Below are 16,185 nucleotides of genomic sequence, written 5' to 3' on the forward strand. Positions count from 1 at the left end.
ATTTGCGTTTTGCGTTTTTTTTTTTTTTTTTTTTTTTCATTTTTTTTACAGTCTTAAAAAAAATTACAAAAAAAAAAAAAAAAACGGCAAAAACGCACCAAAAACGCACCAAAAACGCATCAAAAACGCTGCAAAAACGGTGCACTTGCGTTTTTGATGCTTGTCCATTGAAAACCATTACATGCAAAACGCTGCTTTTTGCATGAAAAAAAGTCCCCGACCCTTTCCAAAAACGCAGAGATACAAAAAAGCATTGATGTGAACATGTTCCATAGGAACCCATGTTAAAAAATTCCCGTGCATTTCTGCAAAATGCAAAATGCATCAAAAAACGCGCTAGTGTGAATGGGGCCTAAGAGCAGAGACTCAAAAGTATCTGGTTCTTTACTGAAAACATCTCCTGAAGAAAAGGAGGATAGAAAAGATAATCATAAGGGTAAATTGCTTTTTTTGATTTATAAGTAGATATATAAAAGCCTGTACTTTAATTGAACTTATAACTTTTGTGATGTTCCAGCTAGACTTTAAGTTCTGCTTTTTAGTTACGGAAGCAAAAATATAAATTTAGATGTTAGTTTAAGATAGTTCTCTTTTTTTTTACATACATTTGTTTCAGCCACAGACGCTTGACATTTGAATTCTTAGAATGTGGTTACACGCTTCTGCTTAAGTGATGCACAAGCTTAGTCTGTACAGGATGAGCCCCAAGGAAGTGTGCTAAAAAAACGCTATGTGGTAACACGCAAAGGGAAGTCATGCTATGATGTATAATGTATAACTTTAACTTGTATTTTGATTGGTCCACCTACGAGTGGAGTACGTGACAGTTACTGTATATATTCCGCTCCAAAGCAAGCATTAAATTGTATTCATTATTCACAAACAACCAGTGTAAGTGTCTTGTTTACCTCACCGGTGAAGTTGTTGAAATCCACACACCCAGTGTCCGGGCCTAGGCTAAGAGGTCCAAAAGAACCGAACCTAACAAAGCTGGTACCAGAAGTGGGGTCGTTGTCCGGCAGGTAAGTGGACACTATTTTACCTAACTTTTGGTGAAGTCTGTACACTTATTCTGTCGCAGCGACCGACCACAATTTATTGTAGTAAAATGTTTTATTGATGTTCTGTGCTTCTGCAGAAGGCTAGGCTGGCCTCTGGGAAGTCAAAGGTCGGGTTCTTTACATGAAAAGGATAGTTTGACTAGTGCGGGTCAAAATTATACTTGGGAAGTAATTCTTACGCTCAAGTCCAAAGGATGGGTGTTATTGTGGAGCCCCATTTAATGAGTGTGCACACGATCTGTTGCCAATATTCCAACTATTGTGTAATTGATTGCTGCTGCATAGGAATCAGATTTGACAATGGCGGGAGATTTCCCTGACACAAGATTTGGGATATTCTGCGTATTGACTTCTTCTTCCAATACAAAAACTGCATTCGAACCTCCGCTAGAGGATTGCCAAACAGGGGCATTATTAGTCCCACTTTAGGGTAAAGTCCTAATTGGATTTGCAATTTATCCCAGGTGTGCACTAGGTGAGCTGTGAGAAAGGGTAGAGAGGAAAGTGGACCTCTAGCAGATATCTCTAATCAGGGATGTGCCTGGAGATCATGCGGAGCAATCAACTGCTCTATATGAACCCATTGTTTAGAAAGGGAATTATGAAACCAATTCACTAGCCTAGTTAAAACCGCTGCAGCATGATAACAATATAAGTCCGGCGCTCCTACACCTCCCTTCCCTTTAGGAAGGGATATAATTCTGCTCTGTAATCTAGGTTTATTACATCCCCAAATAAACTTTGTAAAAGCAGATTGTAAAATAACAAAGAAAGAGCGGGGGACCCCAATAGGTATAGTTTGAAAGAGATTAAGAAAATGCGGTATTATGCCCATTTTTAATATGTTAATCCTCCCGAACCATTAATATTGGGCTCTATCATACTTCTTGAGATCTTGTATTGTACACTGCATAAGAGGATGATAATTTTCCACATACAATTTAATAAGATCTGAGGGAATTCTAATTCCCAGATATTTAAGCATCAAAGTGCAGATTTTAAATGGGAAATTATTCCCAAGAGCCTGAACTGGATGTGATAACAGAGATACATTAAGAATCTCTGATTTAGACAAGTTTACTTTAAAGTTACTCAGGGCTCCAAAACGCTGAAATTCATACAAAATAGAGGGCATAGACACATGCGGATTGGTGTCATAAAGCAGTAAGTAGGTCATCAGCGAATACTGCTAGTTTCACGTCCTGTCCGTCTATTGATATCCCACTAATGTCCTATGTTCAAATTTCAATTTTTTTGCTAGAAAAATACTTAGAACCCCCAAACATTTTATATTTTCTGAAAGCAGAGACCCAGAATAAAATGGGTGTTAAGGGACTCACACCCGCATGAACATGGATGTCATCAGTGGTGGCCCTGCCCCCCTAATCCATGCATCCGGCCCCTAATCTACATGCAGGGTGCCGGACGCATGGATTCCAATGGGGTTTTTTTTTTTCTTTTCTTTTAGAAGCATGCGATTAGAGCCAGAGGCTTTTATAGGCTTAAAAAAAGCCACCCACCCAGTTGTGTGACAAAAGCGAATTAATATTCACTATTGTCTTCCTGATTCTGCTCCGGGCCAATCGGCCAATCAGGAAGAGGGTCCATAGACCCATCACCCGATTGGCCGAGGGGAGAAGTGATCCTATTGGTCGCCGAGGAGGAGGAGGGAGGAGATGCAGGGGAAGCCGCTGTGAAGCCCAGGAGGAGGAGACGCAGGGTGAAGCTGCCGCCCGCCATCCAGAGGAAGCGCTGCCCGTGACCTAGATAGGGTAAGTGCGGGTCTGGTGACGGTGACCAGGGGGGCATGCCTGTGACCCAACTGACCAATCGGGGGTGTGGCTGCGAGTGGATTGTGTGCCACCCCCCCAAAAAAATACCACCAGCCGCCACTGGGTGTCATATTGGAACACTGCGTTTGTGTCTGTGCAGCCATGTGTCCCATTAGACATCAAAGAGACGGGGTACTAATGAGCTGGGTATCTGCTGAAAAGGGATGCATGCAACACCTGTACATCCCCGTGTCTGCTAAACACGGTCCTGCACGGGGCACGCATGTCATGTGTGAATGAGACCTAAGCAGGCCTGGATTGGCCATAGGGCATATCGGGCATTCGCCCGGTGGGCCTAGACCACCAGACCGCATGTCCTTGCTTGCGGGGCCAAGGCAGGCTGCTCTTTAAGCCCGCGCCAGGCCCCCGACCTTTCCACGGCCGCCCGGCTGCCAGTTCAGCTCAGGCTCAGCCATCGGCACCAGAGGAACGGAAACATGAAGGGGGGAGGAGCTAGAGGAGACACCTCTCCACAGCCGCCAGTATAGTTCAGTGCGGCCCCCTGTAACCTAAATAGCAGGAGCAGTGGGGTGGCTGCATATAGAAGAATCATTCTCTCCATCTTCCTCCCGCAGTCTCTGAATGCCTGCTTCTGCTCCTCTCCCTCTTGCAGGCTTTCAGGTACTGCGGGAGGAAGATGGAGAATAATTCTTCTATATGCAGCTACCCCACTGCTCCTCCTATCCTGCTCATCTCTGCTGCCCCCACAGTGCTCTCTACCCCCCCCCCCCCACAGTGCTGTCTACCCCCTACAGTGCTCTCTAGCCCCCCCAGTGCTCTCCACCTCCCCGTGCTCTCTGCTGCCCCCCTGTGCCCTCTGCCTCTCTCCATGTGCTCTCCACCTCTCCCCCGTGATATCCACCTCCCCCATGCTCTCCGCTGCCCCCTGTGCCCTCTACTTCTCCGCCAGTGCTATCCAGCCCCCCTGTGCTCTCCTCCTCCCTCCTGTGCTCTCCACATCCCCCATTCTCTATGCTACCCCCCTGTGCCCTCCGCCTCTCCCCCTGTGCTTTTCACCTCCCTCCTGTGCTCTCCACCTCCCCCCATTCTCTACACTGCTCCCTGTGCCCTCTGCCTCTCCCCCTGTGCTCTCCATGTCTCCCTGTGCTCTTCACCTCCCCCAAATGCTCTCCAGCCCTCCCAGTGCTCTCTAGCACCCCCACAGTGCTCTCCAGCCCCCCTGTTCTCTCCACCTCCCTCCTGTGCTCTCCACCTCCCCCCATGCTCTATGCTGCCCCCCTGTGCTCTCCACCTCCCCCATGCTTTATGCTGTCCCCCTGTGCCCTCCGCCTCTCCCCCTGTGCTTTTCAACTCCCCCTGTGCTCTCCACCTCCCCCCATGCTCTACGCTGCCCCCCTGTGCCCTCCGTCTCTCCCCCTGTGCTCTCCACCTCCCTTCTGTGCTCTCCACCTCCCCCCGTGCTTAATGCTGCCCCCTGTGCCCTCTGCCTCTCCCCCTGTGCTCTCCACCTCCCCCCAATGCTCTCCAGCCTTCCCAGTGCTCTCCAGCCTCCCTCTTCTCTCCACCTCCCTCCTGTGCTCTCCACCTCCCCGCATGCTCTACACTGCCCCCCTGTGCCCTCCGTCTCTCCCCCTATGCTCTCCACCTCCCCCATGCTCTACGCTGCCCCCGTGCCCTATGTCTCTCCCCCAGTGCTCTCTAGCCCCCCAGTACTCTTTAGCCCCTCCAGTGCTCTCTAGCCCCCCTGTGCTCTCCACCTACCCCATGCTCTATGGTGCCCCCCTGTGCCCTCTGCCTCTCCCCCAGTGCTCTCCAGCCCCCCCCCAGTGCTCTCCAGCCCCCCCTGTGATCTCCACCTCCCCCCTGTGCTCTGAGCCCCTGTGCTCTGCTGCCCTCCCTGTGCTTTCCGCCCCACCCTGTGTTTTTGCTTCCCCCTGTACTGTCCAACCCCCACTCCCTGTGCTCTCCAGCCCCCATGCTCTCCAGCCCCCTTGTGCTCTCCTCTTCCTTCCTGTGTTCTCTGCCTCTCCCCTGTGCTCTCTGCCCCCCATGCTCTCTGTCTCCCCCCACGGTGCTCTCCAGACCCCCTGTGCTCTCGTCCCACCCCATGTTCTCAAGGTTTTTCCCTGTGCTCTCTGCCCCCCCCCCTCTCTTTCCCTGTCCCCCTCACCCCCCGCACCTTTGCCGGGTTTCCCCCTTCCCTCTCCTGGGGGATCCGTCAGGATGGAGAGTGGGGAAGGGGCCGGTTAAGATGTCATGGGCTGCTCATTCCAAAATGCCCGGGCCTATTTTTTGTCCCAGTCCAGGCCTTGACCTAAATGTTTCTTGCCTAAAAACAGGTAAAGACAGAATGGATGTAAACATATCTAAATGGAAAAGGACACAGCCTTCTTCTGTTTAAAAAATAGACCTGAATGGACACAGATGTAAGTGAATGATCCAATTACATCTGCCTGCTCATAAACATACATAGTGGTTGAGTATGGACCCATCTGAAAAACTGACAGATGAATCAAAACTGAACACCCATGTGAAAGGGTCCTTATTCTCTACTGGTCAGAATGCAATAAAAATCAATATATATATTTATTCATTTGGCATGCTCAGGACTTCAAAAGGAGAATATAAGAAATGGCAAAGCAGTTCTATTACACTATAAAATCATGAAAAAAAAATTGTAGGTAAAGCAATAAATATTTCTAACTCCCCATACTTGAGTTATTTTGACAGAATCCTAATTATATATTGTGTCTGTATCAATGTGTCCTGACAAGTCCCATTTGATTATAGCTATAATGTCTTTTCATGGCGGAAACATTTTATCCTAATGCCCCGTACACACGGTCGGAATTTGTTCGGACATTCCGACAACAAAATCCTAGGATTTTTTCCGACGGATGTTGGCTCAAACTTGCCTTGCATACACACGGTCACACAAAGTTGTCAGAAAATCCGATCGTTCTGAACGCGGTGACGTAAAACACATACGTCGGGACTATAAACAGGGCAGTGGCCAATAGCTTTCATCTCTTTATTTATTCTGAGCATGCGTGGCACTTTGTGCGTCGGATTTGTGTACACACAATCGGAATTTCCGACAACGGATTTTGTTGTCGGAAAATTTTATATCCTGCTCTCAAACTTTGTGTGTCGGAAAATCCGATGGAAAATGTGTGATGGAGCCCACACACGGTCGGAATTTCCGACAACAAGGTCCTATCACACATTTTCCGTCGGAAAATCCGACCGTGTGTGCGGGGCATAAGTGATTTATGACCTCTAGTGGTGAATAGGTGAATTTTCACTTTTTGCAAAGTATTTTTTCTAAAAAAAAAAAAAAAGAGGGGGTAAGAATCAATGAGTATATTTATGATGTAGTGTTTCAATACCTTCATTTAAATATGAAGTTTAGTTAATTTTTTTGACCTGCTGCCGTAGTCAGATTTTCCTGTAACAAAGAATGTCCCACATTCTGCACACTGACGGTTCTCAAAGAAAACATCTGTCCTGTGATATCCAGTCCTCTTCCCTGCTCTGAACTTCTGGAGCTGTGGGGATTAATAGTTTTGAGTCTAACATTACAATGCATTTCAGAAGCACCTGATGGTGGCCCGCCCCCTCCCCTGAGAAAATTCTATTTATTGATTTCAATGAATGTAACATGGTGTGTGAGTGGGAGAGAAGATTCTATATTCATCTGGAGTTCTGCTTTGACAGGTAAAAAAAAAAAAACTGACATGGAACTGAATTTTATAAGAAGGACGAACTATTGGTCTTTTAATTCCTTCAGTCTTCTGATGGTGGATTCCACTGTGAGGTGGTGTTGTAGGTCCAAGCTCTTTCAGTTACAATTTTCATACAAGAAATATGGTGACAGACAGTGACAGGTTCCAGCAGATTTCATCTACATTTTGCTTCTGCTACTGAAAGAGCACGTTTACCCACACTGCCAACCTTTTTTAAATGTTTGCCCATCCTCCTCTAGTGCCCGATCACAAAGGGGCAGATGGGAAATGTGGAGGTGGAAAGAGAAAATGAGCAGTGGCCCATCTATTAGGGGCACACGGCCGCGTCTGGCCCCCTGATCTACATACAGGGTGCCGGACTATGGATTCCAATGGTGGGGGGGGGGGGGTTTGAAGCACGTGATTAGAGCCAGAGGCTCTAATAGGCTTTAAAAAAGGGTGGGCTCAGAGTACCGTGCCCTGGTCCCACCCAGTTGTGTGCCGATAGTGAATAAAAATTTGCTATTTTTACACTAAATCTCCTCCCTGCCAATCAGGAAGCGGGCCATGAGACCCGTTTCCTTGATTGGTCAAAACGTCAAGCGATCCCTATTGGACACCTAGCGCCTAGGACGAGGAGAGCGGAGGCGGAGAGGACACTGGAGCTGCTGCTCACAGCCCCCCAACCCGCCATGCTAGAGGACACCGGAGCCGCAGGAAGGGATGGAGAGGAGACGCAGCCCACCGCCGTCTGCCATGCTGGAGGACACTGGAGCCTTAGGAGGAGAGGAGGAAAGAGGAGACGGAGAGGAGCCGCAGCCCACCACCTTCCGCCGTGCTGGAGGACACCGGAGACTCAGGTGGAGAGAGAAGACGGAGATAAGCCGCAGCTCGCCACCCGCCACTGTCCACCATGCTGGAGGACACCGGTGCCACAGGAGGAGAGAGACCGGTGCCACCCGCCACCTAGATGGGATAAGTGCCGGACTGACCGTCAGACAGGGGGGGGTAGTGCCGCCGGCCACCTGAGGGGGGGGGTGGTTGTTTGCCACCCCCCCCCTACAAAAAAAACCAAAAAACAGTTGCCACTGGAAATGAGTAGGAGGAGAAGTGCTGGCCTTTCAATGTCAACTGGTATCATTAATGTGCGGTTCCCACCACGTCTTGTGGTTCAGATTCATGTGTCTTCTCCTGCATGTGGTACCAAAATGACTAGTAGTTTTACCACAACTGACACAGCTCAAGAAGGTTTTGTTAGCAACATATTTGTGAAAAAAGACACAGATCGTGTGGAGAGGCCCAGATGATAGGCATCAGCGCTTTTATTAAAAAGGCCTAAATTCAAACCATCTAATTAGGAATTCTGGCATGGAAAATATGTATACACCATTTTCACCTTCCATTTTATTTTAATTTTGTTATTATGGTTGGTATTGTTCATGATTAATAGATACTTATTATCGTTGTCCCCAGTTAAGTGTCAGTCCCGCTGGATCGTCAGGATTTTTATTTTTGTAAATTTTTTAAAGTACTTCTCTGTATCTATATGGATTTTTTATTAATTTATTATTCACAATTTCAGTGTTCTTTTTAATTTAGCAAACGATTATTATCCCATATGCCAACTGGCCTCTATTGCATGATGCTGCTGATATAGGTCTGTTCTCGTTATTTATCCATGTGAGACTATACCTATGACCATTCATCCTTTGAAACTGACAGAGTGGCGTTGTCGGTTTTTTGTTACTCGCTGAGTGTGATCAGTCTCATACGATGGATGGTGAGAATTTGAAAACAAGGCTCTATCCACATTCTCAGTGTCTGAAAATGAGGCTTGGTTTACATTACTAATATGGCGCCGAATAGATGACGCTGGCGCCGCATCTATGACCCTCTCTCCAGAGTGAGGCGTGACGTGCACGTTTTTGCGCCTTCCGGCTGCGTCAGTAAGTGACCGACTTCTCATAGTGAGGCTTGCAATGCACGCAGTGGCGCCATCTGGTTGATACAGAAAATGACTGCGGAACCATACATCCGCTTTTGATGACACACCAAAGGTCTGTATCTCATCATTGGGATCAAACTATTTATTTATTTAACAATGGCTGAGGCAGGCTAGCACCCCAAATGATGTCTTGTTAGATGAAACGCGCCAGACCGAGCTCCACTGCTGCCATTGCACATGTACCAAAGCGCTGTTATATCTTCCTAAATGTGAGTTTTCCTACTTTTAATAAATACCCCATATTTTTATGGAGTTACACTATGTAGCATTCTGTTCCCCTTCCTAATTATACATATGAATGCATGGGAGAATCTATCCACGCCGCTCCATGAGTGTCTACCCTGGGGGTCTCTACCCTTGAGAGCCATCAGAAGATCCAGGGGAACGCCTGACTTTTATATCTGAGGTCACCTGCATTGATACCCTTACCTTTGGTGTACGCCACAAGCCTTTTAGACTCATTGGGCGTACGCCCTTTTGGGTCCAAGCATTCTGGTAAGCCTTCATTTAATTGGTGGTGGATATTCCACTTGCAACTTTCTTCACAAATTGTTTCCATCCTTGATGTCAAGAGGATGTTATGAGCATTTAGTTTATACTTTTGGACTCATCACACATTGGGTTTTTCTATCTGTGGACTTTTTTCACATATTCCTAACATTGGTTTTGAGATCCACATGAACATTTATGGTCTCAGTTTATTCAGAGATGTGTTTTTTTTGCGCTTTTATTTCACTCAGGCTCTTATCTGTAGGTGATAGTATGGCTCCTCCCTCCAGTTCACTGCAAACTGCCCATACCCCGGGACGATATCCTGCCACACTGCTGTTCTACCTCTATCTCAATTTTCTCTTATGCAATCTCTGGCTACCAGGTAAGGTTTGCCACCACATCGTCCTTACCTTCCTCCTCGCTTGAGCCCACTTGGCAATAAGCTGCAGGAACAGCACAACCAACTGCTGCTCCCTGTCTGATGTACCCTCCCTCTATTTGCCTGGCACTCTTTTCCTCTATATCTGACAACATGATATTTTGTGCATAGTCCTTCATCAAGTTACTGATGCTGTGCTGAAATAATTCAACCGACTCCTCAATGCCAGATTGTTGGGCTTAGGTAGGATTAGCAGTAGAGCAGGAGAAAGAAGAGTGCACATTACAGTGCCTTAAAAAAGTATTCATATATTCATATTTCCACTTTGTCATGTTACAACCAAAAACGTAAATGTATTTTATTGGAATTTTATGTGATAGACCAACACAAAGTGGCACATAATTGTGAAGTGGAAAGGAAATCATAAATGGTTTTCAACATTTTTTACAAACAAATATCTGAAAAGTGTGGCGTGCATTTGTATTCAGCCCCCCTTTACTCTGATACCCCTAACTAAAATCTAGTGGAACCAATTGCCTTCAGAAGTCACCTAATTTGTAAATAGAGTCCATCTGTGTGTAATTAAATCTCAGTATAAATATACAGTAGCTGCTCTGTGAAGCCCTCAGAGGTTTGTTAGAGAACCTTAGTGAACAAACAGCATCATGAAGGTCAAGGAACACACCAGACAGCTCAGGGATAAAGTTGTGGAGAAGTTTAAAGCAGGGTTAAGTTATAAAAAAATATCCCAAGCTTTAAACATCTCACAGAGCACTGTTCAATCCATCATCCGAAAATGGTAATAGTATGGCACAACTGCAAACCTACCAAGACCTGACTGTTACATAATGGGTTTATGTGAAATCTCCATTAACAGCTGTAAATAATATTGCAATTAGAAATATATTTCAGTTAGAAGGAAATATATTTAAAGTATTGAGTGTTGTGTTGGTGTTACGGTAATTAGTTCAACTTCAAAGGTTGGCCTTTTGTTTTCCCTGATAACATCTCACCTGGGTAGTAAACAACAGCCTTCTTTGACTCATCCAATCAGGCTGTGCCCAATATACATTTACTAGGTACAGTGACCAATTAGGCAGAATTATATTAGCCACAGTACAGAAAGGAGGAGGGATATAATGCTTTGTGACCAAGCTAAGTCCCTCTTTGTTGTGGGGACAGAGAGCAGTCACCATGGGCCGACCTGAAGTTAACAGATAATCTAACGCTATACTTGGATCTTATATTGTATTGTAAATATGGTTGTTGTGGTTAATTTGTAAATATCATGTAAGCCAGGGCACCTACACTGTACATTGTGTTGTAAATACAATCTGGTGTTTAATTTGTATATATTATGTAACCCTATCAATAAATTTGTATTGCAGGTGGAACTACCTCTTTTGTGTAAGATCTCTCAGATCTAGATATGTATATGTCCATACCACTATAATGATTGAGGTGTATGCACATAATCACAGAAACCAGGCAACATGGCCATCCCCTGAATTGGAAGAGCATTAATCAGAAGAGGCAGCCAAGAGGCCCATGGTAACTGTGGAGGAGCTGCAGATATCCACAGCTCAGGTGGGAGAATCTGTCCACAGGACAACTATTAGTCGTGCCCTCCACAAATCTGGCCTTTATGGAAAAGTGGCAAGAAGAAAGCCATAAGAAGTCCCATTTGTAATTTGTGAGAAGCCATGTGGTGGACACAGCAAACGTGTGGAAGAAGGTGCTCTGGTCAGATGAGACCAAAATTTTACTTTTTTGCCTAAATGCAAAACACCATGTGTGGCGGAAAACTAATGCTGCACATCACCCTGAACACACCATCCCCACTGTGAAACATGGTGGGGGCAGCATCATATTGTGGGGATGTTTTTCTTCATCAGGGACAGGGAAGTTGGTCAGAGTTGATGGGAAGATGGATGGAGCCAAATACAGGACAATTTTAGAACAAAACCTCTCTGAGTCTGCAAAAAACTTGAGACTGGGGCAGAGGTTCACCTTCCAGCAGGACAACTACCCTAAACATACAACCAGAGCTACAATGGAATAGTTTAGATCAAAGCATATTCATGTGTTAGAATGGCCCAGTCAAAGTCCAGAACTAAACCCAATTGAGAATCTGTGGCAAGACTTGAAAATTGCTGTTCACAGACGCTCTCCATCCAATCTGACAGAGCTTGAGCTATTTTGCAAAGAAGAATGGGCAAAAATTTCACTCTCTAGATGTGCAAAGCTGGTAGAGACATCCCCAAAAAGACTTTCAGTTGTAATTGCAGTGAAAGGAGGTTCTACAAAGTATTGACTCAGGGGGGCTGAATACAAATGCACGCCACACTTTTCACATATATTTTTTAGTAAAAAAATTTGAAAACCATTTATCATTTTCCTTCCACTTGACAATTATGTGCCACTTTGTGTTGGTCTATCACATAAAATCCCAATAAAATACATTTACATTTGTGGTTGTAACATGAAAATGTGGAAAATTTCAAGGGGTATAAATACTTTTTCAAGGCACTGTATCAACTGTTGGGGAAGCTAGCTGCTCTGGGCCTGGAAAAAAAGAGAAGGGGGGAGAGGTGCCACCTAAGTGCAGTATGAAGATCAAAAAGTTTATTAACAATAGATTACAGGCACCCACAAATGTGAGGTCAAAGTATGCTCATCTAAAAGCTGTATCAGCTGATTGGCGCCAATGCCCATCTCCACCATCCCCAGCTGTCTGGACCACTAGCGGTGCCTTAAGGACGGAGGCAGCAGCTGATACTGAGCTTTTAGATAAGCATAATTTTACCTGACACTTTGTGAGTGTGTTTAATCTATTGTTAACAAACTAAATTTCCTTCATACTACACTTAGGTGGCTCCCCCCCCCCTTCTCTTTTTATCTTAACAGAGCTGGCCAAACTCTGAAGATGGAGACCCCCGGTGCATTATTCTACAGTTATTAATTCATATCCAACTTCATGTACTTTGACTCTTGACAAATTTTATGGACTTAATTATTGTCCGATACACTCCAGTGCTGTCCTAGTATTTGCTTGCCAGCCGGGTACACACTCTCCGCGTGCCAGAACATCCTGACCTTCTGGGCCTGGAAAGAGGAAGATGAGGAAGGCATGGTGAGCCACTCAACTACTTCCCTTACATGTGGTCTGGCTGTGTAGCACACCCGCTGCCAGAAAGAAAAGGCGGATGTGCCCTGCCTCTCTAATGCCGTGTACACACAACCGGACTTTTCGACCGAACTGGTCCGACAGAACAAATCCGTCGGACAATTCGATCGTGTGTGGGCTTTATCGGACCTTTTCTGTCGAAAAATCTGTCGGACTTTAGAAATAGAACATGTTTCAAATCTTTCTGACGGACTCGAGTCCGATTGAAAAATCCGTTCGTCTGTATGCTAGTTCGACGGACAAAAAAGGACGCAAGGGCAGCTATTGGCTACTGGCTATGAACTTCCTTATTCTAGTCCGGTCGTACGTCATCACACTCGAGACGATCGGACTTTGGTGTGATCGTGTGTAGGCAAGTCCGTTTCGCTGGAACTCCGTCGGAACTCCGTCGAACAGTCCTTCGGAGTTCAGTCCGACGAAAAGTCTGGTCGTGTGTACACGGCATAAGGCAACAGGGAGAATGAGGACATAGTGCTTTGGTGGGAATAAAATGGAAGGAAAGACTACACAATAATTTACTTGTTGAATTATGCTTTCTCTTTCTTTTGATCCTCTCTACTTCCGTTTTCCAATAATTTGCTTTCTGAATACATTTTTATTATGTTTTTCTACGCGGTCACGACAAAACTCCAGCTAGTCTATTTACTGTGAAGGGGCTGACAATGTTGCTGAAACCCCTGTAGTGGTGATGGCATACAACTGGAGTCCATAGAATCTAGGGTTGTCAAAGTGTTGTTGGCCAGGAGAACAGTTCTCACCCATCAGCTGCACAGAGAGAGAGAAGAATGCATTGGAGCTTTGCAGTCATCAAAATAAGTGAAGCAAGAAAAAAAAATTATACTGGGGGGCAAGAGGGTGCACAGCTCATCTGAAGTGGTTGCTGACACACATAAAAAGGTACAGTTGGGTCTATGCACAGTAAAGGGTGTGTGTGTGATGGGGATTACACATTAATATGTGGTCCACCAGTCTGCATAGGACACACCCCTCCTCATGCCCCCTTAAAGGAGAATTGTACAAAAAAAAAAAAAAAACAAGATTGGTTAAACCCACAAGTGCTTTTTTAACCACTACTTTTCCTTTATATTGGCTTTTGGAATTTACAAATGCAGCAATTTAGAAATCAGATGAAAGGTTTAGCACTGGAAAACACATTTGATAGATAAAAAGTGCATTTTATATACATCAGACCAATATGAAGAACAAATGAGGAGGAATGAGGGACAGAGGGACATTGTTCCAAATCAGGGACAGTCCCTCTAAATCGGGGACAGTTGGCAGCTATGCTGTATCTCTTCCTTTGAGCACTGTCTGCGCCAACACACACTTTCAAAAGGCTGTTGGAACCCTGTCTTTTATAGGAAAGCAGCTGTCACATAACAAAACCCCCATTATTGGCCCTTCTAAGCCACCTTACCACAGTTCAAAGGCCAGGACGTAAATTTTTGGCAATTAGTTGCTATAATGGTGAATGGCTGCATTAGATTATCGTTTACTGAACAGCAAATTTGTTGGGTTTGCCGCAAACCTATGCCTGCCCCTAACCAGAAGCTCATCGCTATTTGAGGATATGGCTATAAGTTCTAAAGAAAGATAGCTTTAATTTATTTCTAACGTCTGTGGAGTCCTGTGTGTACAATGGAAGGTTCCTGACATATTTCTGTAAATGCATGTCAATGTACTGAGAAAGATTGCTAGCTGTAGAATTAGAAGACTGGAAATAATTGGTCAACCTCTTGGAGAAATTATTGTTTTGTGAACTTTGTTAAATTATATTAATAAGATGTCAGTTCATATTTTGGCAGGTTAAAGATTTTAAGGTGAGAGAGTTATTTGTCCTCGTTTTGACTCCTTCCTTTTGTTCCTCTGTATTTTTGTTTTCTCTGTTGCTTTTTATTTCTTGATTTTTTAAAGAATTGAGTTATCTTCATACCTGTGAACTTTTTCATTTATTTTGGATGATATTAGGAAAAGCTCTAAAAAAGACACTATCAAATTTACTGGAATCTATCAAATCAGTACTGGAATCTAAAGCGGATCAAACAAATTCTTTTGCGTTGTACCTATTCATTTCACTTTAGGAATATCTTTAGAATTTGAAACCTAAATCTACATTCATCCCAACATAGAGGACCCTTTTCATTTAATCTATAGTTATCAAAGAGTTTAAAGTGGTTGTATACCCTTTACAACCACTTATAAGAAGGCTTACCTGTAGGTACTGTGATTTTCTCCTAAATTTGCACAGTTTAGGAGATATTCACTGTATAGGCATGCGCCCACGTCATCGGCACATGCGCATTGAAGAAACAGCTTGTACGTGCCGTTTCTTCAGCTGCTGTGCCGTGACTGGCGGCTCCTGTGTGGATGCGCGGGAGTGACGTCATTGCTGCTCCGCCTAATCACAGTGCCAGAACCTGCGAATCTGGAAGTACCATTCCGGAGGCATGTTGCCTGTCACAGCGGTGTACAGGGACCGCTGCAACAGCATCGTTCTGAGGTAAGTATTTCATAATAAGCGGGTATGCGATGTCTTGCAGGTTGTTGTTTTTTTTGCAGAGATTACAACCACTTTAAAGCGGTTGTAAACCGCAGCTACTGTTAAAAAAAAAAAAAAAAACACGTACAAGGCAATAGCATAATGTGCTAGTATGCATCACATACTAGCATATTATGAAGTACTCGCCTTGGAACGTAGCCCTCAAGGGCTGTACTGTCACCGCTGAGAGGGCTGACTTCTTCTCCGGTTTTTCTTCTGGGTTCGCGCGCTATGTAATTGGCCAGAGCCGCGATCAAGTCACTCCCATGCATACGCACGGGAACCCTCGGTTCTGGCACACAGCCCCGAAGGTTCCGGCAAGGTATGCCAGACCTTCAGAGTGCATGCGCTGTTGACGTAACTGGCTGCATCCAGGGTGAACATCTCCTAAACGGTGAATGTTTAGGAGATATCCATTTTACCTACAGGTAAGCCTTATTATAGGCCTACCTGTAGGTAAAAATGACCAAGCTGGGTTTACTACCACTTTAATACATATAGGGAAATACCTTCAGGTAAAACAAACCTAAAAAAAAATTCAAAGCACTTTCTAAGATATAAGATAACACTGATTTTATTATACTAAGGGCAGATAAGAGAGGGGAAGTAGCTATACAAAATAAAGAAGACTATCTCCTTGAAGCAGTTGGGATCCTAAAATACCAAGAATACTATATTGCATTAGAAGAAGATCCTATCTGTTTACGAGAATTCACAATCCTATTAGGGCAAGTTTGTACAGATTACTAAGGATGAACAAGGAACAAGATTATATGCACATAACCAATCCCAATACTAATGTTTGCTTTCCATGTACCATTGGGGATATTTCCCTTCACTTCCTGTTATACAGTGACAACAAAAAGTGGGAGGAAAATTTGCTATTGTCACACTGATTCTCCTCCCAGCCAATAAGGAATGGGTCTTGAGACCCGTTTCCTGATTGACCGAAAGGAGAAGCGGTCCTATTGGCCGAAGAGGGAGGAGACGCACGGCCACCGCGA

The 16,185-nt window shown here is 44.8% G+C and overlaps 1 protein-coding gene across 1 annotated transcript in view; it reads left to right on the forward strand.

The window, feature by feature from the left end:
• The first annotated feature begins 846 nt into the window (after nucleotides 1-846).
• Nucleotides 847-16,185, forward strand: part of LOC141111128 (F-box only protein 6-like) — a 128,337-nt gene continuing 112,998 nt past the window's right edge. Inside the window, exon 1 of the mRNA XM_073603166.1 lies at nucleotides 847-1,022. The gene's annotated coding sequence lies outside the window, so the exon portion shown is untranslated. The remainder of the gene's footprint in view (nucleotides 1,023-16,185) is intronic.

The sequence above is a fragment of the Aquarana catesbeiana genome, linkage group LG10 (genome assembly GCF_042186555.1).
Source record: "Aquarana catesbeiana isolate 2022-GZ linkage group LG10, ASM4218655v1, whole genome shotgun sequence".
In the NCBI taxonomy this organism is placed as follows: domain Eukaryota; kingdom Metazoa; phylum Chordata; class Amphibia; order Anura; family Ranidae; genus Aquarana; species Aquarana catesbeiana.